Source organism: Castor canadensis, chromosome 12 (genome assembly GCF_047511655.1).
Source record: "Castor canadensis chromosome 12, mCasCan1.hap1v2, whole genome shotgun sequence".
Classification (NCBI taxonomy): domain Eukaryota; kingdom Metazoa; phylum Chordata; class Mammalia; order Rodentia; family Castoridae; genus Castor; species Castor canadensis.
This window is the reverse complement of record NC_133397.1, coordinates 83543889-83570290: the sequence shown is the minus strand read 5'-3', so window position 1 is coordinate 83570290 and position 26402 is coordinate 83543889. Positions and strand designations below refer to the sequence as shown.

At 44.4% G+C, this 26402-nt stretch overlaps 1 protein-coding gene across 14 annotated transcripts in view; it reads left to right on the top strand.

Annotated features, from left to right (window-relative positions):
* LOC109695322 (uncharacterized protein C2orf92-like) overlaps positions 1–26402 on the top strand; it is a 113862-nt gene that overhangs the window by 63028 nt on the left and 24432 nt on the right. For all 14 annotated transcript variants that reach the window (XR_012439822.1, XR_012439821.1, XR_012439823.1 and 11 more), the window contains one exon: positions 26083–26145. The gene's annotated coding sequence lies outside the window, so the exon portion shown is untranslated. The remainder of the gene's footprint in view (positions 1–26082; positions 26146–26402) is intronic.

Genomic DNA, 26402 nt, shown 5'->3' with positions numbered 1-26402 from the left:
CTGGGAGAGAAAAATAAGGGCCAAGGCAGCATAAGACACAGGTGCTGTGGTGCCTGGTCATGAGGCTTAAGTTAATAGTCATGGCTTGTGCCTTCATATACCCACTCATGTGACTCTTTCTGGCACCTTGGCCATAGGGCTTCATTTCCTGGGAGAAGATTCTAAACAACTGTGCCTATAGATCCTTGGTGGGTCTTTCTTTTGGGGTTCGTGGAGTTTTTTGCTGACAAGGATCTTTGTGAATCTGTCCCCCTAGTGATTCTCTGGGCTCTAGATCTGGACCTCATACTGTGTTCTTTGACCTTCAGCTGAATGTCCCCTGGTGAGTGGGATCAATCACTCCAGCCACTACTGTGACCTGTTACTCTGCCCAGTGTTTGAGTTAGGTGAGGGTCTCCAAATGACTAGAAACAGTTTCATCTGGGAATTTAATGGAATCAAGACTTTGTGAAGCTCCAGTGACCTAATAACCTGCCATTTGGCCTCACCTCTTAAAGTTTCCACCACTGCAAACTGTCTCATTGGGGACCTATGAAACTTTGAGGGGCATTCCATCCATATTCCAACCACAGCAATAATGTCCACACTGCTAGTCACCAGGTGATGGTTGAGGAAAGGGCTTATGTTGATGAGCCTGTTTCTATCACTGTGGCTCCCTAGTATATAGTAAGTGCTTTGGTAACCATTTATGTCTGCATAAATATCCTCACACTTTATGCACTCTGAGATGCCTATTCCATTTTTTTCCCCAACCGTCTTGGCACCAATTTTCCAATTCTGTTCTTTCTAATCCCTACCTTCTTGCTAACCCACAATCCACTGGCCACAAATTAGAGTAGAGCAGAGGTTCTCTGTGGAAATTGGTGATATCTGGAGACATTTTTGGTTGTGACACTTGTGTGTGGATGTTCTGGGGTCTCATGGAAAGAGGCCAAGGATACTGTTATACACGGTACAATGCATGGGGTGTTTTCCCAACCCCAGGAGGGGATGATAAAGATTTATCAAGTTGAAAGTGTCAGTAGTGCTGAACTATGATCCTGATATAGATCTGTACCTCTACAGATACACTGAGATGTCCCTTCATCACTGTCACTCAAGGGTCTCCTGAGCATGCCTGTTCTGTGACTGGTCCATTCCAGGTGGGGCCTGCATGTTTAAGGATGGGAATCAGTCTGAGAAGTGCATCATTGATGACTTCTTTATGTGAACATCACAGAGTATACATACTGAAGCCATGTTAGATGTGACTTCAATAGGTGAGGTAATCTTAGGGAACAGTTTCAGATATTGCAGTCCATTATGTCATGGTGCAGCCTGTGACTGTACATCACGAACAGTGTTCTCGGACTGGCGTATGATTTAGGGCATCAGATAATGCCCAATTTAGGTTGGTTGGGCAATGAGGGTGGCTAAGTCACTTAGTATCCTGTGGTCTGTTGTACAGTCCCCTTTAAATTCAGTCACAAGCCAGCAGACCTGCTTTGCAAATGGAGAGACCATGTCTGCAGAAGACAGGCTCCAAACTCTAGGTTTCATGATGCAATTCTCTTTGAGGCTCAGCAAAAGATCTGTATTGCTTCTCTTTTCCATAAATGCTCCTCGTATGATTGGGTCTGATGGGTTACACACATTGGGTGGGTCCTATGGGCAAAAAGCATGGCAAGAAGAAATAAGGAAATAGAGTCGTGCATGGCCCAAAGGCAAGGGGCATTTCTCTGATACTTTGATCCAGATGGCAGGTAGGATTGGACTGGGCCCTGGCCACTCAGGAGTTGGGGAATGTATTTAGGGAATCAAGGGTGGTGGGCAGTGATGGGGTAGACCCTGGCTGAGCAGTGGCCTTTTGTGGTTGTGGTCACTATGTTTGCAGTGTGTGTGGGCAGCTGATGGGGCTGTGGGTAATTCCTAATGTATGTATGGGGCTTTGGAGTTTAGTGGGAGCCTCAGAAAAGGCTGGGGAAGCATAGATGGGTAACTCAGAGGTGGCTAACCAGGGTATGGAGGGCTGTGTACCAGCAAATGCAAGGCAGCCCCAGAAGGCTATGTGTCAAGCAAGAAGACACCATCACCAGAAAAGCTGTTTCCACCAAACCTGACCATTGAGTTCAAAACCTCCCTGTTAGTGGTATTGACCTTTGATTTTTCTGCAGACACCTGTGGCCTGATGTGTTGGACACAGGGTGGCCCTGTCAGGTCCCAAACTGGTATCTTGGAGAGCCAGAATCTCAGTCTAGATTCCAATCGTGTTCTCAAGCCTCCTCTGACCAATTAAGATAGTTGTGCATTCTAGGCACCTCTGCCATGCTGGCCCCTGGGAGGATTCAGGCCCCTTCCTGCTCCTTCTGCTACCACTGCCTTGGGTGGGTGCCTCTGGGAAGCCCTGAGTCCCATAGTCTGCCACCCTGGTTCTGTGGCTGTCTCCCTATGTGAATTCACACCCACTTAAATTCAACCCCACATGCTTAAAGACACACAGAGAGGCTGACCACACCCCCATATTTCCAATACCATTACTGCACACAGATGCTCACACACAAGCAGACATATGTATGTACTGTCCCCTGAACGTACTCTGACACCCGTTCAAACACACAAACGTGCATTTGTGTCACACCCAAAGAATTGCATACTGTCACAGCACCCACACTTGATTGTCTGACTCATCATGACTTCCCACCCAGCACCACCAGAAGCAGACACAAGGTGAAAGCCCAGAACATCTTTACTACCCCATGGCAAAAGGCTCAGGTAGGGACTTCCTGAAGAGCCTGCAGGATTACAAAAAGCTGCTGACCAGGCTTGAACTGAAGCCCTGCCTTCTGCTATGGCCTGACTGCCCAGGCTTGTTGCCAAGTGCTGGGGGCATGAGAGGGAGAGATGAGTGGGAATCGAGTGAGAGAGGCTGCAAGAGGAGAAGGAATGAGGTGAGGGCTAGGGTGGGGGGTAGAAAAACAGGGGAGGGGTGAGAAGGGAGTCAGAACAGAGCCGGGGATGAGGTGAGGGAGGAGTAAGGAAGACCTGGGTGGGGAGGTCAGGGATGGGGTGAAGGGAACCTGGTGGTTTTGGGGAGGAGTTGAACAGAAGAGAGGCCGGGGAGGAGGACGAGGGCATGGCATATAGCAGGGCAAGGGGCGAGTTTGGGGGAGGATGGGAAGAGTAACCAACTGGGGAATGGGTGACATCGTTGAAGGTTGGTTAGGGCAGAGCCCACTCCCTGGCCATCACCAGAAGCATCAGCAACAGCTGTTATTTATTGAGCTGTGGTTTCTACTGGAGCAAGACTGATTCAGTTCTCTTGTACCAAACGCAATGTCTCACCCTCTTGGATCTATGTGGTGGGGGCTGACGTGCTTCTTTCCTTGTTTGGTGAGCATAGCCTTCCCCATTTCACAGAAAATGGAGGGGAAGTTACACATGCCCTGTTAACCCACAGTCTCTGAGAACTTGGGCAGGGCATGTGGTCAAAGAGAGGACAGGTGGATACTGGGGTGTAACCATTCCCACTGGATGTCTGTCCACCTCAGATTCTTTACTCAGGCATGGCCCCTGGGGAATGGAGCCCAACTGGACACTGTTACTGGTCCTTCCTTGGCCTGCTCTGAGCCTCAGCTTCCTCATCTTGACAAATGTGGCAATAATTCACCCCCTTTGCAGGGCTATTGGGTGGTTCTTTCATCAGCAATCATTTATTGAGCACCTGCTACATGCTAGGCACTGTGTTGTGCTGAGTGCTCAGAGTACCCAAAACAAATGTTGGAACAGTTGTCAGTAGGTGCTGGGGTCTTAAGCTTGTGATCAGAGGTATCTGCAGGGGGTGTACACCTCCAATACTACAAATATTTGAAGACCCACCACAAATATTAGATTCTTCTGTGGGCTGTTAATAGTTTCCACATGCAACCTCACCCTACTCATTCCAACATTTTGGGCCCTGTCTCTGAGAGGGAGCTAACCCTCTATTGGCCTCCTACCTGTAGCTAGGCTTCCACTTGATGAACTAGTCAAGCTATGCTGCCTTAAGCCTCTGCTACCTCCCCCCACCCCCCAACATGCCTTTCCTGTGAGCCTTTTGGAGTCTGCAGCAGCTGGTGCTTTCTGCACCAAAGAGGTGGCTCCTTCTGCTTTGTCTGTCTGGCCTCCCCTTGGTGGCTGGTCTATCCACCTTGTCCCTAGATTGGTGAGGGTAACCACCAGGGAGCATTGGATATTCCAGATTCAAGGCCTGTGGGAGGCCTGTATTCCTGTTGCACCTGTTCTGCCACTTCCTAGCTGTGAAATCTTAAGCCTTGGTTTCCTCTTGGCCTCAGTTTTGTGTTCACAAAATGGGACAAGCCTACTTGGTGGGCTTCGAGGGCTGGTCCTTACTGCAGTGTTCATAGCAGGTCCCTAGTACCTAGAATAGGGCCATGCATGGAGTAGATGCTTGCTGGGGTCAGCCAACATCTAATAGTGCTCCATATCTAGGAATAAATTAATTTTAACTGTTACGATTATTCTGTAACATGTTGTCACTTTGCTTGCCCAGCACCCTCTCCTCCCTGCAGCCACTCATTCCTAACCTGCCTTAGACCACTCCCTCATCCATCTATCTACTGGCCTCAGGGAGATTGGACATGTGATCTATTCAGTCAACAAGCTGTGTTGGGTGTTAGCTGGGAATACAGGGAAAGGTTCTTATTCTTTGCCTGGGGTTTGAGCCTGACTCTCTGTCTTGAGAGACAGGAGAAAACTTGACTCCTAGAGAAGCTAATATTTGAGCCCAGGGCAAGCTGTTCCTGGAGCTCACACCTAGAATTTTCATCCATCCATACAAATAGTTATTGAACACTTTCTTTGCCAGGTGCCACTCTAATTAGTGGGGACAGAACGGGGGAAGACGGTCCCCACCTCACAGACACCACAGTCCAGTCTGCTTCACTTTGTGCCTGCTTTTCCTCGCCCTGTACTTCCTTTCCCCCAATACCTGCTCGGCTCCCTCCTTTGTTCTCCCTTGTACCTGTTATGAGTCAGGATGAGATATAACCACCCAAGAAAGACGTTAAGGGAGAGTCTTTATTAGCCAGCTCTGGCCAACAGGTCGCTGGTACTCAGAGCAGCCCCTCTCTAACCTTTTGCAGGGTTTATAAAGGCAAAAACTACATCCTGTCTGGCAATCTTTGCAAAGCAAGCTAGCCTAGGTACAGAAGCGAGACAATAGCTGTTAGCTAAGGTACAGAAGTGAGACAATGGCTGCTATCTATAAACGTGAGTGAACACAATCAACACACTCCACACAATCATTTGACCGTATACTAGTTTGGTTCCTTCTGTTCTTCTAATTTTATGGGAACCAGACCCCCTCATAAACCTCCTTCAGCTTTGAAGCTAACATGGCACCTGATTAATGGCTTCCCTCTGGACACCTGATTAATGGCTTCCCTCTGGCTAAGTCTTTTAACCATTTCCTACCTCCTTCACATATTGACTCACAGGATCCCACCTCAGTGAGTCGTGCCCTGGCCCTTCTGTGGCAAATACAAGCCCACAGATGTCTCCTTTCATTTCCCGAAGTATTCTCCTCCTCACCACTTGCTCTATTCTGTGAAACACTTCCTTTCCTGAGACTGTCACCTCACGAGAATGACAGCTCCATGAGGGAAGGATTTTCATTTCTGTTTACAGCAGTTTCCTGGTACCAAGAATGGGACCAGGCATGGACGAGATGCTCACTATTAGATAAATAGTGAGCCCCCAAATTGCCCTCTAAGTTTTGACAGTACCATGGTGATTTGAAGGTTGCAGAAGGAGCCAACACTTTGAGAAACCTCTAGGGGTGGGCACAGCATGTGACCAGTGTGGACAATCAATTCTCTTTAGGGCTGAATCAGCTCGGGATAATTTTTTATTTGAGGGAAGGTGTTGGTCACTTTCAATTTTCAGAGCTTTCTGAGTTGCACTTGGTAGTCTGCAGTACTGTAGAGTTGCCCCTGGATGGTGCAGGGAATACCATGAGCGCCCTTGGACTTGCAGTTACTAGCACACTGCAGAAATTGGGGAATCAGGGACCATGTTGTTGTGATGATAATGATGGCAGTCAGCCCCGTGAAGTAGGTACTGTTGTCACCCCTGTTTCCCAAATGAGGAAACCAAGGCACTGAGAGCCCAAGTAAAGTACTCTAAACCCCCCTACCATAAGTAGCTAAGCAGAAAAAAACCCCAAGAAGATAAAAGGCCCTATTTGTCTGACAACCCAAGGGGAAGGCAGTAAATTTCACTATGTGCGAGGTTACCCAGGAGGACCTGTTGGATATCCTTGAGCTCTGGACAACTGGAGCCTCCACAGACTCCATAGATGTCCCTTTAACTATGGAGCGAGACCTGGCCTGCTCAGCTTTAGAGGACATGGACCCAGAGTCCAGTCTGAGGATCCTGAAGGCTTTCTGGAGTAAGCCCATTGAATCAGAGACTCAGGAGAGGACCAGCAAGACAGGCAGTTGAAGAGAGTTCAGGCAGGGTTGCTGCACAGGCAGAGACCTGGAGGTGTGAGGGCAAGGAAGCAATTACTTCCGAGGTTCTTTGCATTTCTAGAGTATTTACCAGAACCACCTTCCCAGCCTAGTTTCCATCTGTTGGCCCTTTCCTCTGAGTATTGAAAAGACACATTGAGAGTGGCCGGCGCCCATACGGCTTGGGAAGACGCGGACCAGGTGAGCTTCGCGGTACCGCGGTTCCCCCACAGACAAGCCTGGGCCAGAGCAGCATAGCCCCCTGGACAGACTGACCTCCACCCGGGAAAAAAAGAGAAACTGAGTACTAAGCAATAAGAACAGTTAAGACACGCTGGAAAGAGGGTGGGGCGCCCTGAGCGCTGAAGATTGGGGGAAGGGAATCCTTCCCGGGACTGTAAATAAACGAGCCGGGCGGGCCGGAGAGGCTCTGGTGGGAGCGGGGTGCGCCAGCAACCAGGAGCGGGGACGCTTGTGAGAGGAGGGAAGACCCACTTCCCACGTGAACTGTAAATAAACACGCAGGCCTGACAACGCGGGGCAGTGTCGCCTTTCCCAGTGCTTGGAAAGGGAAAAGCCTGTAGCAGAGGCCCCCCTCCCCCGCACAGGAGAACTCTGAGCAAACAAAGCCTGTGGGACCAGGTGAGTGCTAGCTCACCCCAGAGATCTGCATAAATAACGCCGCCAGCTACAGGCGGAGAGCAGCAGGCAGGCAAACCACAGTTGCAGATACCACTCTCAGAACTGCCTCCAGACGCTTTTTTTTCTTTTTCTCCCTACCTTTGATGAGAGAACAACCGAATTACACCTGCAAGCCGAAAAACTTACTGAAACTATTGCATTTGAACTGGGGACACTTGGTGGGGCTTTTTTTTAATTTTTTCTTCTGTGTGTGTGTGAGTGTAGTTTTGTTCTACTTTATGCATCCCCTTTGATGAGACAACTACAGAACAACATCTGAGGCACCAACTCCAGGACTGGAGATTAAGACGGACATCCAAATTATTAAGACTGAAATTGCATTGCATATAAACTTGGAAGTTTTTTGGTTTTTTTTTTTTTTTTAATTTCCTATTTTCCATTTTATTTTAATTCATTTTTATAAACAGATATTACTTTCATATACTTATTTTTTATTTTTTTTATCTTTGATTTTCAATCCTCTCTCTGTCTCTCTATTGTCTGTTCAGCTTACTGTCGATTAGTACACTAACACTCCCTGTTTATACCTTTGAAACTCTCTTGTCTGATACCTTGTTCTGCTTTCTCCCTCTTGTCTGTATATTTGTTTTCCCCTTTTCTTTAACTTCTTGCTTTCCATCTCAGCTCACTCTTCCGTTCTCAATATTACCATTGTTATTATTACAAGCTAGAAAATACTTAATTACACACAGTACAGGGACAGTAACAACACCAAGGACAATGACAGGAAGACAGAAAAAACAAGGAAACCAGTTTCCCCACAGCAAAAAATTAGTACAGGAACCAGAGGGGAATGAAGAGAACAGAAACTCAGAGCCAGACTCCAACAAAATGAAGATAAACTATGCCAAAGGACCCAATGAAGCCTACAAGAATAATTTAAAAGAAGACATACTACAAGTACTCAATGAGAATTTTATAGAGATGATACTGGATAGGGTCAACCAAAATGTACAGGAGACACTCAAGAAATTCCAAGACAATAAAAATAGAGAATTTGAAAAAGCAAAAGAAGAAATAAAGGAAACCATAGAAGCACTGTATAAACACCAAAGTGAAAGAGAGAACACAATGAATAAATGGATAAATGAACTCAGGACAAAAATAGACAACAATAAAGAAGAAAACAGCCAGGATATGGAAAACCTCAGAAAAAAGAACGAAACAGAACTGCAAAACAAAACGGAAAGCCAATCCAGCAGAATAGAACAAACAGAAGACAGAATCTCAGAACTTGAAGATGAAATGGTAATTAAAGGAAAAACCGAAGAACTATTAATTAAACAACTCAAGACCTGTGAAAAGAAAATGCAAGAACTCACCGACTCCATCAAAAGACCAAACTTGAGAATCATGGGCATCGAAGAAGGAGAAGAGGTGCAAGCGAAGGGAATGCGTAATATATTCAACAAAATAATAATGGAAAATTTCCCAAATCTAGAGAAAGATATTCCCATACAAATGCAAGAGGCCTCCAGGACACCAAACAGACCAGATCAAAATAGAACTACTCCACGACATATCATCATTAAAACAACAAGTTCAGAAACTAAGGAAAGAATATTGAAGGCTGCAAGAGAGAAAAAACAAGTAACATACAAAGGTAAACCCATCAAAATCACAGCAGACTTCTCAACAGAAACATTAAAAGCAAGAAGAGCGTGGGGTGAGATCTTCCGGGCACTGAATGAAAATAACTTCAACCCCAGGATACTCTACCCAGCAAAGCTATCATTCAAAATAGATGGAGCAATAAAAGTCTTCCATGATAAGCAGAAACTAAAACAATATGTGACCACAAAGCCACCATTACAAAAGATTCTGCAAGGGATCCTGCACACAGAAAGTGACACCCAACTTAACCATGAAAAGGCAGGCAGCACCAAACCACAGGATAAGAAAAAGCAAGACAGTAGAGAGTAACATCAAGTTAGGTACACACAATCAAACCTTCAAACAACTAAGATAACTAAATGGCAGGAATCACCACATACCTATCAGTACCAACACTTAATGTCAATGGACTTAATTCACCCATCAAAAGACACCGTTTGACAAAATGGATTAAAAAAGAAGATCCAACAATTTGTTGCTTACAGGAGACTCATCTCACCGACAGAAATAAGCATATGCTTAGGATGAAAGGCTGGAAGAAGATTTACCAAGCTAATGGCCCCCGAAAACAAGCAGGAGTAGCAATACTTATCTCTGACAAAGTAGACTTCAAACCTACATTGATCAAACGAGACAAAGAAGGACATTCCATACTAATAAAAGGGGAAATAGACCAAAAGGAAATAATAATCATCAATCTGTACGCACCCAATGTCAACGCACCCAATTTCATCAAACATACCCTGAAAGACCTAAAAGCATATATAAACGCCAACACTGTGGTTGTGGGAGACTTTAACACTCCATTATCATCAATAGATAGGTCATCCAAACAAAAACTCAATAAAGAAATCCAAGATCTAAAATCTGCAATAGATCAAGTGGACCTAGTAGATGTCTATAGAACATTTCATCCAACCTCTACACAATATACATTCTTCTCAGCAGCTCATGGAACCTTCTCCAAAATAGATCATATCCTAGGGCACAAAGCAAGCCTTAGCAAATATAAGAAAATAGAAATAATACCGTGCATACTATCTGACCACAATGCAGTAAAAGTAGAACTCAACAACAAAAGTAAAGACAAAAAACATGCAAACAGCTGGAAACTAAATAACTCATTATTTAATGAAGAATGGATCATCGATGCAATAAAAGAGGAAATTAAAAAGTTCCTAGAAGTCAATGAAAATGAAAACACAACCTACCGGAACCTATGGGACACAGCTAAGGCAGTCTTGAGAGGAAAGTTTATAGCCATGAGTGCATATATTAAAAAGATTGAAAGATCCCAAATCAATGACCTAATGATACATCTCAAACTCCTAGAAAAACAAGAACAAGCAAATCCCAAAACAAATAGAAGGAGAGAAATAATAAAAATAAGAGCTGAAATCAACGAAATAGAAACCAAAAAAACCATACAAAGAATTAATGAAACAAAAAGTTGGTTCTTTGAAAAAATAAACAAGATCGATAGACCCCTGGCAAACCTGACTAAAATGAGGAGAGAAAAAACCCAAATTAGTAGAATCAGGAATGCAAAAGGGGAGATAACAACAAACACCATGGAAATCCAGGAAATCATCAGAGACTACTTTGAGAACCTATATTCAAATAAATTTGAAAATCTAAAAGAAATGGACAGATTTCTAGATACATATGATCATCCAAAACTGAACCAAGAGGAAATTAATCACCTGAATAGACCTATAACACAAAATGAAATTGAAGCAGCAATCAAGAGTCTCCCCAAAAAGAAAAGTCCAGGACCTGATGGATTCTCTGCTGAATTCTATCAGACCTTTAAAGAAGAACTGATACCAACCCTCCTTAAACTGTTCCATGAAATAGAAAGGGAAGGAAAACTGCCAAACACATTTTATGAAGCCACTATTACACTTATCCCAAAACCAGGCAAAGATACCTCCAAAAAGGAGAACTATAGGCCAATCTCCTTAATGAACATTGATGCAAAAATCCTCAACAAAATAATGGCAAATCGAATTCAGCAACACATCAAAAAGATTATCCACCACGACCAGGTAGGCTTCATCCCAGGGATGCAGGGGTGGTTCAACATACGAAAATCAATAAACGTAATAAACCACATTAACAGAAGCAAAGACAAAAACCACTTGATCATCTCAATAGATGCAGAAAAAGCCTTTGATAAGATCCAACATCATTTCATGATAAAAGCTCTAAGAAAACTAGGAATAGAAGGAAAGTTCCTCAACATTATAAAAGCTATATATGACAAACCTACAGCCAGCATTATACTTAACGGAGAAAAATTAAAACCGTTCCCTCTAAAATCAGGAACCAGACAAGGATGCCCACTATCTCCACTCCTATTCAACATAGTACTGGAATTCCTAGCCAGAGCAATAAGGCAAGAAGAAGGAATAAAAGGAATACAAATAGGTAAAGAAACTGTCAAAATATCCCTATTTGCAGACGACATGATCTTATACCTTAAAGACCCAAAAAACTCTACTCAGAAGCTTCTAGACATCATCAATAGCTATAGCAAAGTAGCAGGATATAAAATCAACATAGAAAAATCATTAGCATTTCTATACACTAACAATGAGCAAACTGAAAAAGAATGTACGAAAACAATTCCATTTACAATAGCCTCAAAAAAAATCAAATACCTAGGTGTAAACCTAACAAAAGATGTGAAAGACCTCTACAAGGAAAACTATACACTTCTGAAGAAAGAGATTGAGGAAGACTATAGAAAGTGGAGAGATCTCCCATGCTCATGGATTGGTAGAATCAACATAGTAAAAATGTCGATACTCCCCAAAGTAATCTACATGTTTAATGCAATTCCCATCAAAATTCCAATGACATTCATTAAAGAGATTGAAAAATCTACTGTGAAATTTATATGGAAACACAAGAGGCCACGAATAGCCAAGGCAATACTCAGTCAAAAGAACAATGCAGGAGGTATCACAATACCTGACTTCAAACTATATTACAAAGCAATAACAATAAAAACAGCATGGTACTGGCACAAAAACAGACATGAAGACCAGTGGAACAGAATAGAGGATCCAGATATGAAGCCACACAACTATGAGCAACTTATCTTTGACAAAGGAGCTAAAAATATACGATGGAGAAATAGCAGCCTCTTCAACAAAAACTGCTGGGAAAACTGGTTAGCAGTCTGCAAAAAACTGAAACTAGATCCATGTATATCACCCTATACCAAGATTAACTCAAAATGGATCAAGGATCTTAATATCAGACCCCAAACTCTTAAGTTGATACAAGAAAGAGTAGGAAATACTCTGGAGTTAGTAGGTATAGGTAAAAACTTTCTCAATGAAACCCCAGCAGCACAGCAACTAAGAGATAGCATAGATAAATGGGACCTCATAAAACTAAAAAGCTTCTGTTCATCAAAAGAAATGGTCTCTAAACTGAAGAGAACACCCACAGAATGGGAGAAAATATTTGCCAATTATACATCAGACAAAGGACTGATAACCAGAATATACAGGGAACTTAAAAAACTAAATTCTCCCAAAACTAATGAACCAATAAAGAAATGGGCATGTGAACTAAACAGAACTTTCTCAAAAGAAGAAATTCAAATGGCCAGAAAACACATGAAAAAATGCTCACCATCTCTAGCAATAAAGGAAATGCAAATTAAAACCACACTAAGATTCCACCTCACCCCTGTTAGAATAGCCATCATCAGCAACACCACCAACAACAGGTGTTGGCGAGGATGTGGGGAAAAAGGAACCCTTTTACACTGTTGGTGGGAATGTAGACTAGTACAACCACTCTGGAAAAAAATTTGGAGGCTACTTAAAAAGATGGACATCGATCTACCATTTGATCCAGCAATACCACTCTTGGGGATATACCCAAAAGACTGTTACTCCAGAGGCACCTGCACATCCATGTTTATTGCGGCACTATTCACAATAGCCAAGTTATGGAAACAGCCAAGATGTCCCAGCACTGACGAATGGATTAAGAAAATGTGGTATCTATACACAATGGAATTTTATGCAGCCATGAAGAAGAACGAAATGTTATCATTCGCTGGTAAATGGATGGAATTGGAGAACATCATTCTGAGTGAGGTTAGCCTGGCCCAAAAGACCAAAAATCGTATGTTCTCCCTCATATGTGGACATTAGATCAAGGGCAAACACAACAAGGGGATTGGACTATGAGCACATGATAAAAGCGAGAGCACACAAGGGAGGGGTGAGGATAGGTAAGACACCTAAAAAACTAGCTAGCATTTGTTGCCCTTAACGCAGAGAAACTAAAACAGATACCTTAAAGCAACTGAGGCCAATAGGAAAAGGGGACCAGGAACTAGAGAAAAGGTTAGATCAAAAAGAATTAACCTAGAAGGTAACACCCACACACAGGAAATCAATGTGAGTCAATGCCCTGTATAGCTATCCTTATCTCAACCAGCAAAACCCCTTGTTCCTTCCTATTATTGCTTATACTCTCTCTACAACAAAATTAGAGATAAGGGCAAAATAGTTTCTGCTGGGTATTGAGGTGGGGAGCGGGAGGGGGTGGATTGGGTGGTAAGGGAGGGGGTGGGGGCAGGGGGGAGAAATGAACCAAGCCTTGTATGCACATATGAATAATAAAAGAAAAATGAAAAAAAAAAAAAAAAAAAAAACAATTTACATTTGTTACTCTAAAGCCTGAGATGTGAGTTATCTACCTAAAGGTAATTTGAGCAATTTTCATGAGAATTTGTTAGGTCTCTTAACCTTAATTATTCTAGAGAGGATAGATTGCTTATGTTCTTATGTTATAGGAAAATAATATAAAAATTATTTAAAGGAAAAAAAAAAAAAAAAAAAAAGAAAAGACACATTGACTTCCCTCCACACTAGTGGAACAGACTCCCTTATCTGCACACCAATCTCACTTACTACAGCAGATCTCAGTGAGGTCTACACACACTGTGCTTCTGCATACTTTCCACTTTTGAGATGTGGCATCTAGAAGAGGAAGGAGGCTTGGGAACTGCTGGCCAGTGGTTTCAGAGGCTGAGAGTCCCCTGCACAGGGTCTGGAGGCCCCAAAGACAGGAAGCCCCAGCACATCCAGAGGCCCCCACCCCACAGGTCACAAATGCTGCTGCACCTTGATACCCGCATGCAGCCTGCTGAGCTCCCAGATTCCTGTGTGTCCACTCTCCCCCGCCAAGATATTACACAACCAAAGTTTTCTCCTCCTGTGTCCATCAGTGCTTGGGCTATGTGGACAGTCCTCCTGGGGCACTTAGTATATGTGATTTGCCTCTTTGGTCTTCTATTACCTTGTCTGGAATCATGGGTTATTAATTGTAACATGCTTGTATCATCGACTGGCACTGTTGTTACTGTAGTGATGTGATTCTCAGACTGTGATTTCTCACCTTTTCCATCTGCTCAGCATTCTTCTCTCATTATTCCAAGAAAAGAATAGCCAGCATGCAGGAATAGGCCTTCTGCACCTGAAGTTGCATGGAGTTTGTAGAGAAAAGGAGCTTTGGACCGAAACAGTCAACTGAGATGTATGCAGAGGAAAAGGATCCTAGACTGGAGCACCCTTCTGAATGGGGAACTTAGGTAGCCAGATCACAACTGAGACCTGGGGAGGAGGTCCTTGTGGAAGCAGACTTGGGTGGGGCTTTCAGGAACCCTCAGGCAATTGGGAGGCTGAGCCCAAGGACTCCAGGAATATAGGTTCTCAGGGGTCTCCAAGTGGCCTAGACCATCCCTGAGGCCCACAAGCAAGGGGCTGCTGAAGACCTTCAAGAATATCCATGTTGAAAGGAGGTGGTGGATGAGAGAGGCCCCCTGAGGCCTTATCCACCAAGGGGATGGATATGAGGTTTGGTTCCAGGGCTGTGATCGGTAGGTCCATTATGCATAGGCAGGAATAAGGGGAAGATGGAGGGGAGAAGGAAGCAGAGACTGTGGCCAGAGTGGGAAGTGGTGATTAGTTGGCAGTGGCCCATCCCAGACTAGGGACTAGTCTCTGGGGAACACCCTGTCTCCACTGGACTCTGACTTCTCTCTGAACCTTCTCTGACACCTAGGTTGCATTGGGACTCCTCTGGGTACACAACATTCAATCCTGGTCTCCTTGAAGACTCAGGTGTATACCCCTCCACCCATCAGAGGTAGGAATGGCCGTCATTGCCATCACCATGCCTAGCATACAGGAGGAGCTTTGTCTGAACCTTTAGGGTACCATGTGCTGCAATCTGCCACAGAGTTGCTGCTGTTGACACAGGGGACCATTTCTTAGAAGGTGATGACAGTAAAGAGGTGACCAGCTCTGCACTGTGCCTCACAGTCCATCTTGGTCAGGGACAGAGGAGTCACAGAAGGTAACCTTCAGCCATTGGGTATTTGATGTGGGGATCCTAGGGAATCCTGAGAAGATGCCTGCCCTAGCCTGTGCAGGAAGGGTGGGAGTCACGAGACATCTAAGAGGAGGGGACAACCGAAAAGCTGAAGGCCATGGCCAGGAGAAGCAGCTGTGGAGAGGTCCTCTGCACTGGTCCTCTCCTCTGGCACCGTGCGTGAGTCCACATCGCTTCAAGGCCTACCTGACAGCCTCTCCCCATGACCCTCACATTTTGTCAGCCAGTGGGTCCAAGTGCACTCAGAAGTGTCTCTACCATTACACCCTAATGAGGTGTAATGTACCTAATGAGGGAGGGCATTCCTCATGAGGTCCCCAGTGTGAGTGGCTTCTGCCCACCACAAACATCTGAGTCACCTACCATGAGCCTTGCTAATAGAGGCAGGAAAAACACAAAATCTGCATGGTCAGCATGCTTGACCTTCTAGCAGGGGACAGAGAATTTTCAACAGGTTGCTACATGTGCGTTCTGTTTTAGGTAACGAAGAACAATGAGCTGGCCACTGTGGGAAGGGGCTTCTCAAACTTTCCTTCTTGCCACAGCTTCTTGCCCCAGATACCAGCCTGGCCACCCGTCCCTCCATACAAACCCAGACAAACCCCCACCTTCTTGTCTCATCCTGTTGGAGCAGCTTCAGGAGATGTGAGGAAGGGCTGACTGGATTTGGGAAGATGGTACAAAGGGAGAAGAGAGAAGGCACCCTGAGTGGAGGGCACTGTGTGGATAAAAGTATGGAAGCGAATTTAAAGGAGGATAAGTAACACAGCCCAATAAGAGCAGGAGGCAGAGCAATTTAGGTTCAATGAGGGAGGCATAGGGAGCCACAGCAGGTTCTCTAGCAAAGGAGGCCTTGTGGAAGAATTGCCTAGCAGCAGCTTGTTGATTCTAGGTGTTACTTGGGTCAAGTGGAAACTGACTGAGGTTTAGCCAACTACAGGTACCAAGTGAGTTCGATCTGGAACTCAGGTTGTATTCATAGAAATACTTGGTGGAGATCGTAGTGGTGGTGGTTGATGCTGGCAGCACAAACCAATGTCAGGCCTGATATCTGGGTTTGGAGAGAATGGGTGTGGCAGCATGTGTAGCTATAGATAGGGTGACCAGGTGAGGGGAGAAGGGTGGGAATGGGGGAAGGAGAGAGCAGGAGGAGGCAAATCAGGACTTTGCTAAGGAACAGAGAGATCTGTGAGGTCCAAGCAGGAAGGAAGGGTCATGGTGTCCATCACTTGGGGAACCCAGCATTGAGAAGGTCACCAGTCTGCTAAATGTGGGTGGCATCACTGCTGGGAGCAGCTGAGGGAGGGTGGCACAGGCCTGGAAGTTGGAGGAGAGGTCATGTGGGAGTCAGGGAAGTGGAGACAGGAATATAGATTGCCCTTAATATCAGTTCCTGTTTCAGGTCTTTTTTTCTCAGGTACAACATTGTCATACTTCCAGGTCCTTTCTGCCTTATTTTAAAAAAAAGGAGATATAATTTACATATAAACCTAAAATTTATATACAATCCTAGTGAAAATTTGCTTTGTTAAATGCACAGGGGATTACTAGACCTCTGTCAAACGTAGACTGTCAGCCCCAATGCTCCCTAACCCTCACCGATTTGTTCTCCATCCTGCAGGTCAGATGGGACTTGGTTCACAGCCCAAGGCTCGGGCTGGCTTTGTTCACTCAGCATGTGCCCTTTGAGAGGCCTCCAGGTACTAAGTGTATTCATATTTCATCCATTTTACTGCTGAGTAGGCAGGTGGTACCAGAGTGTACCTGTCCATCTGGTGAGAAATGTTTGCATTACTCTAATTCTTGGCAATTGTGAATAGACTCGTATAGTTTTATTCTGTGTGCGAATTTCCATTTCTGTAAGGTCAATACCTAAAAGTCTTCATAACTCAATTTAAACATCTTTAAGGAACGATCTCTTAAAAGAAAAGCATTAAAAAAATACTCCCTTTTTTTTCTTATTTTTTGAGACAGGCATCCCCAGTTCGCCTCAAGTTTTTGATACTACTGTCTCAGCCTACTGAGTGCTGGGATTTCATATGTGAGCTACCCACCCCCAGCTTCAAAGCACTTTTTAAAAAAACACTCTTTCCCAAGTGGGTACTTAGATGCATCCCTTTTGTGATCATGGGAGGTCTTGCCTGTAACTGTGGAACATCCAGGACCCACTCAAGTCTGGCCCTCCCATCCCCAGCAACAGAGCATCCAGCTGTGCTGACCCAGACCTCTCCCGACTCCTGTTCAAGGGTCTTTCTCTGGCTCCAGAGCCCATCGTTCATGTCCCTGTACACCAAGGCAGAGGCAGCCTTTCTCAATGCACAAAAGCTTTCCTTTATACTCTGCTCACATTTGCATAACTAAAAAGGGCATCACCCCAACACAATTTATACCCAGGTAGCTTTGCTGGGCCCACCTTAGAGAAAGAACCAAGGTTTTCAACATTCTATAAAAACTAACAAGTCTACAGGAAATGAAGAGAATTGTACCCCTAACATGCAGCTGTAGCTCCTGTAATTCACATTTTTCTGTATTTATCACAGAAGTTTATCATCATTATTTGCAGATTCTGTATTTATGATCACATACTCACTACAATTTTCTGGTAATCCCCAAAGCAGTACAGTGGGGTTTTTTGGTGATCAGTAGATATATATGGAATAGATGAACCTTGAGTCATTGATCATTTTCTCCACTAAGATTGAACAATGTGCAGCTCCACCTTCTAGCTTCACCTGTCAGAATAGAAATAAGAGCCCTTCTTTCTTTCTTTCTTTCTTTCTTTCTTTCTTTCTTTCTTTCTTTCTTTCTTTCTTTCTTTCTTTCTTTCTTTCTTTCTTTCTTTCTTTCTTTCTTTCTTCTGTTTTCTTTTCTTTTTTCTTCTCCTCTCTCTCTCTCTCTCTCTCTCTCTCTCTCTCTCTCTCTCTCTCTCTCTCTCTCTCTCTCTCCCTCCCTCCCTCCCTCCCTCCCTCCCTCTCTCTCTCTCTCTCTTGTGGTTCTGGGAACCAAATCTAGAGACTTGCTCATGGTAGGCAAGTGCACTAATTAATGAATTCCCTTTTCACTGTCTATTTGGTGACACATTTCTTAACATTTTGTGCTCGTTGTTTGTGATTTTGTTAATGGCGATGGTGTAGTCTGATCAGAAGACTTCTAAATTCTTTGTGTCCCAATTGAAAGAACCCATAGCAGGACACGTGGGTGAGATGGAGTTTATTCAAAGTTAGGGAAGGGAAATACAGGTGGAAGGCAGGAAGCAGAGAGAGCCTGCTTCTATCTCCAGGTGCTCTTAAAATCTATGCTAACCTATGGGAAGGGAAGAACCAGGGGATTCCCATGCAATAATCATTGAGTGGGGAGGGGTGTGGGTGGTCCCCAGGACGGTGGTGGAGTAGTCCCTGAGCCTGGCATGGGCAGCATACACACACATAAAATATTAAGTCATATATATTCTATGAGTCCCAAACTTTCCCTAACTCTAGCCTGCCTCAAATTTAATGTTTAAAATGGTCCCAAGCACAGTGCTGAAGTGTCACATAGTGTGACTGAATGCGAGAAGGCAGCTGTGATGGACCTAATAGAAGAAGAACATGGGGCAGAGAAGTTTATAGTGCCGCTGACATGGAATTTATTGTTACAAATCAACAATACATATTAACAAAGTTGGTGTTGTTTCTTCGTGTGTGGGTCTGGGGATGGAACCCAAGGCAAGTGCTAGACCCATGATTGACAAGTGCTCTACTACTGAGCTACATCCCCAGCCCAACAATGCATCTGAAAACTTAAACACGCATAAAACAGTTACATACTATCACTTGATGAAAATGGGAGAGTCTGGCAGGAACTCTAATCCTATTTACTCTAGGGTCAGTGGTTCACTATTTGCTAAGTAGTGCTTTCAGGGATTTTCCAGAACTATTGTGAATGACAAGAACTGACTGCATCTATCTCCTTAAGTGTCCATCATTCACTTTTTTCCCAAAGGCTTTTATGTTTTCAGGGATTGTAACCTCAACTGCAAAGAAGAATGTGCTGCAGAGATGTATGGGCTCTGTAGCCCACAGAGCCAAAAACATTTTCTCTTTACAGAGTTTGTTGGCTCTCCTTCTGGACCTGGGTGACTGCAGAGAAGCTGATGTTTGTGAGCTGGGTGTGGTGGCACATGCCTGTAATCCCAACCTCCCAGGAGACTGAGCAGGTAGAATCAGTTGAGCCCAGGAATTTAGGGCCAGCCTGGGCAACATAGTGAGATCCATCTTGAAGCAAAACAAAACAAGCAAACAAACAACCCCAAACCCAATGGTGCTGTTTCTCCCGCATGCCTAGCTCCTCAGCAAACCTGGGTAGAGATGAGGGAAATCACTTAAAGGAAGTGTGAATGAGAAAGTGGAGTTTGGCTATCCAAGGCCCAAGCTCCCAACATTCCATATGCCGGGTCCAGCCACCTGCCCCAAACTCCAAATAAAGAGGCATGGAGAAGGCAGAGCGAGGAGATGTATTTCACGAGTCAGGACACGGCATGGGAACAGGCAGAGGAAGCACTCAGCTCATCTTTAGGTGTCCTTGGCTACAGACATGAGTTATAGGTTTAAGTAGGCAAAAGGACTGGGGACATGGGACAAAGGTATGCATAGTTAAACAGTTCAGTTACTGCTGAGGTCTGGATGCTGAGGTTCTGGAGTTGTCATCTGGAGCCAGACAGGTGCTCCATCCAACTGAAGGTCTACTGTTGGGTGTAGTTTCTTTATCTTGCCCTATAGATGTTATGTATCTTTCCTGGCATACAAAGTGATTGAAAAGTGACTGCAAAGAGAATGGCTTACAGCAAAGACAGACACAAAATGGAGGGCACACACTATGCTTTTCTCTTGCTATTAGTTATTTGAGTGCCCAAGTAAGGAGTCAGTGCTTTTCAGTAAAAGCAACTTGAGCACCTCTCACAATGGTTATATAAACGTAAATCCCCAATGTCCCATGCGGTGTGGGACAAAGCACCTCTTCTTTTCTCATGACATGATGAGCTAAGAGGGAATGGAACTGAGCAGTATAGAGGAGGGGGTAGCTGTTAGTTTTGGGGCTGTGTGACAGTAGAAATGATTGGGTGGGGAGTGGGTTAGAGAGAAACAAAGGAGCCTGGGATGAGATTCAGATTTTGTCCCAAGCAAGTGGAAGGACTGATATGCTGCTGAGAAAAGGAGGGTGGGGGAAGGTTGCAAAATGGATGGTGGGGATGAAAGTGAGGGGGCCCGAGGGCAGCTGGACTGTGGAGATGGTCTGTTTCCCATTGCTTTGGTTTCTATAAGCCAAAGAATTGTGTGAAAAGTTCCTTGCAAATGACACAACCCCCAGCAAATGCTCAGCCCCTGCCAGGGTCTTGCTCTGTGGCAGTCTTTGTTCCCAGGCCTTTCCCCCCTCACAGATTCTTTCTGATCTACCAAGACCCGTTTTTGGTGTTTCCAAATGCACTGTGGAGATTTTAGGCCATCGTGGGTTGTCATGTTTCCCTTCACAGAGACCAGAACTGAAAGATCTCAGATGAGCACTTGTTTTTCTATTTACTAACTGGTCATTTGCAGTTGGCCATTTTCTTTTTCAGTTATGCTGAAAGTGTAGGTCTTATGTCATTGTGTTATTTTTTTTTTTAGTTATTTTTTGTTCTAGTTTTTGCTTTCTTGAAAGCATATTAGAGAAATAATATTTATGCTACTGCTGGGATCTGATGGGATGGGGTGAAATGTGTTCTCCCCAATTCAGATGTTGAAGGTCTAAGCCCCAGGACTTCAGAATGTGAGTGTGTTTGGAGACAGAGTCTTTACAGAGAAAATTGAGTTAAAATGAGTTCACTAGGCTGGACTCTCATTGAGTATGACTGGTGTCCTGTAAGAGGAGATGTGAACACAGGTGTGTAGAGAGCGGAGGTGATGTGGAGGCACAGGGAGGAGACGCTGTTTACTGGCCACGTCCTGGAAGAGATCCTTTCCCGGCCAACACCTTGGTCTCACACTCTCACCTCCAGAGCTGTGCTAGGATATATTTCTGTTGGTTAACGCATCCATTTGGTGATCATTTGTTATGGCAGCCCTAGCAAATGAATACACCTCAATTAAACTACCCAGAATGTACTAAATAGACTTTTGGGTGTCTTTGTGTGTGTGTGCTGCTGAAGAGTAAACCAAGACCTCACACGTGCTAGTGCTCTGCCAGTGAACTAAACCACATCCCTAGTGTGTCTTTTTGTCCCCTAGAAGATCTCCTCTAACTCAGCCATTGCACACAGTGCAGGAACACAAGGGCTATGGAATGTCAGCTGTATAACTTACAGGACCTAGTACAAAATTAAATTTAGGACAAAAAGTATAGATAGAGATACTAAAATATAAAATTTTCCTTTGAAAATATATGAATGCATACAAAACCTAATAGGGGAGAGGTGGTATATAAGTAATCACAGGAGTGTATCACTGGGTTTATGTTATTTTTTGTATAATTTTTATTTCACTGTATCAACTTTCTATCAATATGACCAAATACCTGAGATGATCAAATTAATATGATCAAAGAGTTTTGTTGACTCATGGTTTCAAAGGTGCCAATCCATGGTCACTTGGACCTGTTGTTTTGGGGCTGTGGTAAGGCAGAATATCATTGCAGAGCATAAATAGGAGCAAAACTGCTCACTTCATGGAGCCCAGTGAACAGAGAGGGGCCTGGAGTCTCAATATCCTCTGCAAGGGCCTCCCCAGTGACCTACCTTCTCTAACTATCCTCTCCTCCTAGTGATTCTACCACCTTCCAATAGAACCACAGGGTGGTGACCTTTAACACATGAGCCTTGGGGAATGGTCCACATACATAGTAGGGCAAGCAAAACTACACGTATGTATGTATGTGTGTATTATGAATGTATGTATTCATTTATTTATTTTTGTATTGCTGGATATGAAACCCAGAGTCTCGTGAATGCTACGCAAGTGCTGTAGGACTCATCTACATTCCTAGCAGATTAGTGGGATATCTTGACCAATCATGGCTTTGTAGCCACTTTTTACTACTTCCAGTTTGTGTAACCTGCTATGTGACTTAGGGGCCCAGGTTCTCCTCTTTCTAGCTCTTCACAGTCTTCTTTCCTTAGCTTCAGATTTCCACTCTCTTTCTTTCTGCCATCCCTACTGTCTCTGTAGCTTCTTTTTCCTGTCATGTATACTTTGGCTGCTGTCACCTCTGCTGTTGCTGACTTTGCTACTGCCAGGGCAGTGGTCTGCCACCACTTTCAGTTCTGCCATTGCCTTTTCTTCTACCTTTGCTGTCACTTCTGCCACTAACACTGCCAGCTACTCTGTCTGAGCAAGGGGTGCCTTGGCCACCAGCACAGCTCTGCTGTTGCTAGCCCTGCTGTCATGGCCACTATACTCTCCTGATGCTGATGCTGCCTCCACAGCTGCTAGCCTCTTCTTTTTTCTTCATATTACCAGCTCAGCCACTCTCACTAATGATAAAAATCAAAAAAAGGCAAGAAAAGACCACTGGCCAGAAGACTTTATTGGACTTAAAACACCAGGGCAGCATAGGAGGGTGTCTCCTGGCTGACTCTCAAATTGAGCTGAGTAAAAGTCTTAGTCAGAAAGGTGATGTGGCAAGAGTTTGCACCAATCCTGGCGGTCCTTTCATGCAAATAGAACTGTGTGGACACCAGTCATGGCAGAGTTCCTCATATCACCAGACAAAGCAGATCCCTTAGGCAAATAAAGGACTGTGTTTGCACGAATCACAAGCCTTCTGTTGGGCCACCAGGGAAGGGCTCCCCATTCTGGCTTGGATGGAAATGGCTGCAGAGTCATCTAGAGTTTACAGAGGCTTGTGATGGCTAAATTCTGGTGCAAGGTGTGTGCTGAGCCAATGCCTTCAGGCAGCAGAATTGTGCTTTGGCAGCAAGCTGTGGTTGTCACGTAGCTTACTGTACATGTCCAGAGAATGTCCAAAAGCAGCTGGCACTTGTATGAGGGGAGTCTGGCTGCTTGGCTGGTAGTCCTGTTTCAAGACACCAGGGCCCCAGGGAATGGTCTCACAGCTGTTAATTAGGGAGTTTACTTGCTGGCAGCTCCCGTTAACTCAGCACATTTAAAGGAAAAATGAACATTAAAGGGGATGCACACAACACAAGCTCACTGTTAACATCACCACAGCTCTAACAGCATTTACCTCTGTTCTAACCATGCTTGACTACTTCTTCAAAACATAAGGGAGAGATGGATTCCTGCCCTCTGTTTCAGGGGGACATGCAGGTAGAGGAAGGCATCAGAGAGCCCAAAAAGTAAGCAGAAAGGCTACTTTAAGAGCACTAGCTTCCACTCTGTCCCTGTTCCCATATGTGAGCCTCATATTCCCCCCACTTCTCTTCTGAGTGTGACCTCACATGAGGCAGTTAGAGCCAGTTAGAGGCAGTTGTGCCTGGAGGCACCAACAGGGAGATGGCTATGGCAATGATGAGTGGAGCTGTGTTTCTCTCTTTGGTTTTTGTTCTGGACTGTTGGCTGGGTGTTGAGCCCCGCCCTTTTCCCCCCCGGAGTGAAGGTACCATCATAAATATATAGCCTTGGTAGCTGGACTCCCATGAGTCTCCCTTGAGATTCATGGGAGCCTAAATATGGTGAGCTGGTGGTACCCCTCCCACAGGTGCTGGGATGGTGAGCACAGGTGTTTTCCCTTCCTACCATCTCTGCCTCCCACTATTCCCTACTAGCATATATTACTTGGAGAAGGGAGTTTCCCTTTTTAAGTGGGGTGTGGTGGCTTAGGCGTCTCATCCCAGCTACAAAAGGACTGTGTCCCAGGCTGACCTGGGCATAAATATGAAACATGTCTCAAATATAACCAATGCATGCTGCTCACCAGTCGTTCATGGACTCAAGGTTAAACCAGGCAACTGCTACTGAGAGCAAATGCTGGTTGTGGTGGGATGTGCCTGTCATCCCAAGCTAAGGAGGCTGAGATAGGAAGGCTCATGAGAGGTGGGTGGAGAGGGAGATTTGTGAGAGTCCATCTCAATGGAAAAAAGCTGGGTGTGATAATAAGTGCCTGTCATCCCTGCTGCTATGGGGGGTGTTAAGTATGAGGCTTGCAGTCCCAGCTGGCCTGGGCACAAAGTGAGACCTTATCTCCAAATAACCAGAGCAAAAAGGGCCACAAGCATGGCTCATGCAGCAGAACACCCACCTAGCAAATGGAAGACATGGGTTTACTACTCCCCCAAACAAATAAAGCAACGAGGGCTACTGGTGTGCTGCAAAGTGGTAGGGGACCTGACTAGTGAGCCTGATACACTTACTTCAAATCTCAGTACCACCAAAACAAGTTTTTCCTTACCTTCTAACTTACTCAAAATCCAGAGATCCACCAAAATTTAGCATACCTACATGTTATAAAAATTTCAAGCATATGTAAAGTTAGAAAGACTAGTTTAAAGGACTGCCATGTGCAAATCATGCCAATCTCATCTATCTCTCATGCACACACGCTAACACATAGAATATTTTAATAACAGCTTCATGGAGATACAATCCAGTTACAACAAATTCACGTTTTTTTGAGTATCACCTGAATCCGTAAGTTTGAGAATGCCATGGACTACCTAGAAAGACCTTATCTTAAAAAAACCACTTTTATTTATGTATTTTTTGTGGAAAAGGGTCTTTCTATGTAGACCCTGCTGGCCTCAAATTTGCATCCCCTTGCCTGGGCCTCTTGAATGCTGGAATTATAGATGAACATCACAACACCCAGTAAAAATTTACCCTTCTAAAAGGTGTAATTGTGTGGTGTTTAGCATATTCTCACAGTGGGATTCACCACTCTTTAATTTTAGAACATTTTCATCACTCCAACATGTAACTTCATACTCACTAATTCTTTCTTTTTACTGTCCTTTCCCCCAGCCCTTGTTCACCCCCAGGTTACTCTTTGCTCTATGCAATGTCTATTCTAGAGGTTCATGTAAGTGGAATCATGTAACAGGTGTGGTTTGGTGACTAATGTCTCCCTTAACATATTTTCCAGGTTCATCCACGTAGCATGGGTCACTGCTTTCCATATTATGATGGAGCAATATTCCATTGTGTGGATATGCTACATTTGTTGATCTGTTTATTAATTGATGGGAATTTTGGTATTGTGAATATCACTGTTTTGAGCAAAGCATTTCTACGTGAACATTAGGATGCTCCATTTTGGGGGTCTTGCTATTAACTAAACTGATTGACCACATTAAGGATATTCTCTCAATCTGTAAGGAAAGTCAGAGTTGTGGACACAAACTCTGTAGTGCAGAAATCGAGTATTATTTACCAAAAATTACACATCCCAAAGTCACAATACAAAACTGTCACCTGCCATGGATTTCAGGAGATGTATACGAAAACAGTGAAAGAAGGCCATTGGTGCCACACAGCTCAGGGGCTGCATCCTCTGAAGGGGTGTGCTGTCAGAAGGATAGCAAGAAAAGGGGAGAAAGTGACTACTTTTGTCAGGACACTTAAAAATCCAGATGTTTTCTGTAATCTGTTCCTTCTTGGGTTTACTGGTGATTTACACCAAACAAGCTGGGTGTAGTGACTCAGAACTGTAATCCCAGCACTCGAGGCTGACACAGGAGTACTGAGAGTTCAAGGTCAGCCTGGGCTACACAGAGAAACCGCAAAAGACAAAACAAACAAACAAAAATCATAGACAGGACTCAAAATGTCCCCAGTTTCAGGCCTCCACTGGAGTCTTCGAACATATCCCCATTATTATGGGTAATGACCATACATCTGGATCCAGTGAAAGATTTAATCACAGCTAGGGCTTATTTTCTCCATAGGTTCAAATTATGAATTTTCATCAAATGCAGATAATGTAGATGAAGAATTCCTTAAAATATTTGGTAAGTCTCCTTCTCCTGTGACACTTTTGGACTGTATTTAAAGTCCTGTGCTTGTCCTTGGTTGTATCCAGGTCACCTGTCTCTGCTGCTTTGGGGGGAAGGCAAGTACTTTTTCCTTTCTTCCTTCCTTCCTTCCTTCCTTCCTTCCTTCCTTCCTTCCTTCCTTCCTTCCTCCCTCCCTCCCTCCCTCCCTCCCTCCCTCCCTCCCTCCCTCCCTCCTTCCTTCCTTCCTTCCTTCCTTCCTCCCTCCCTTCCTC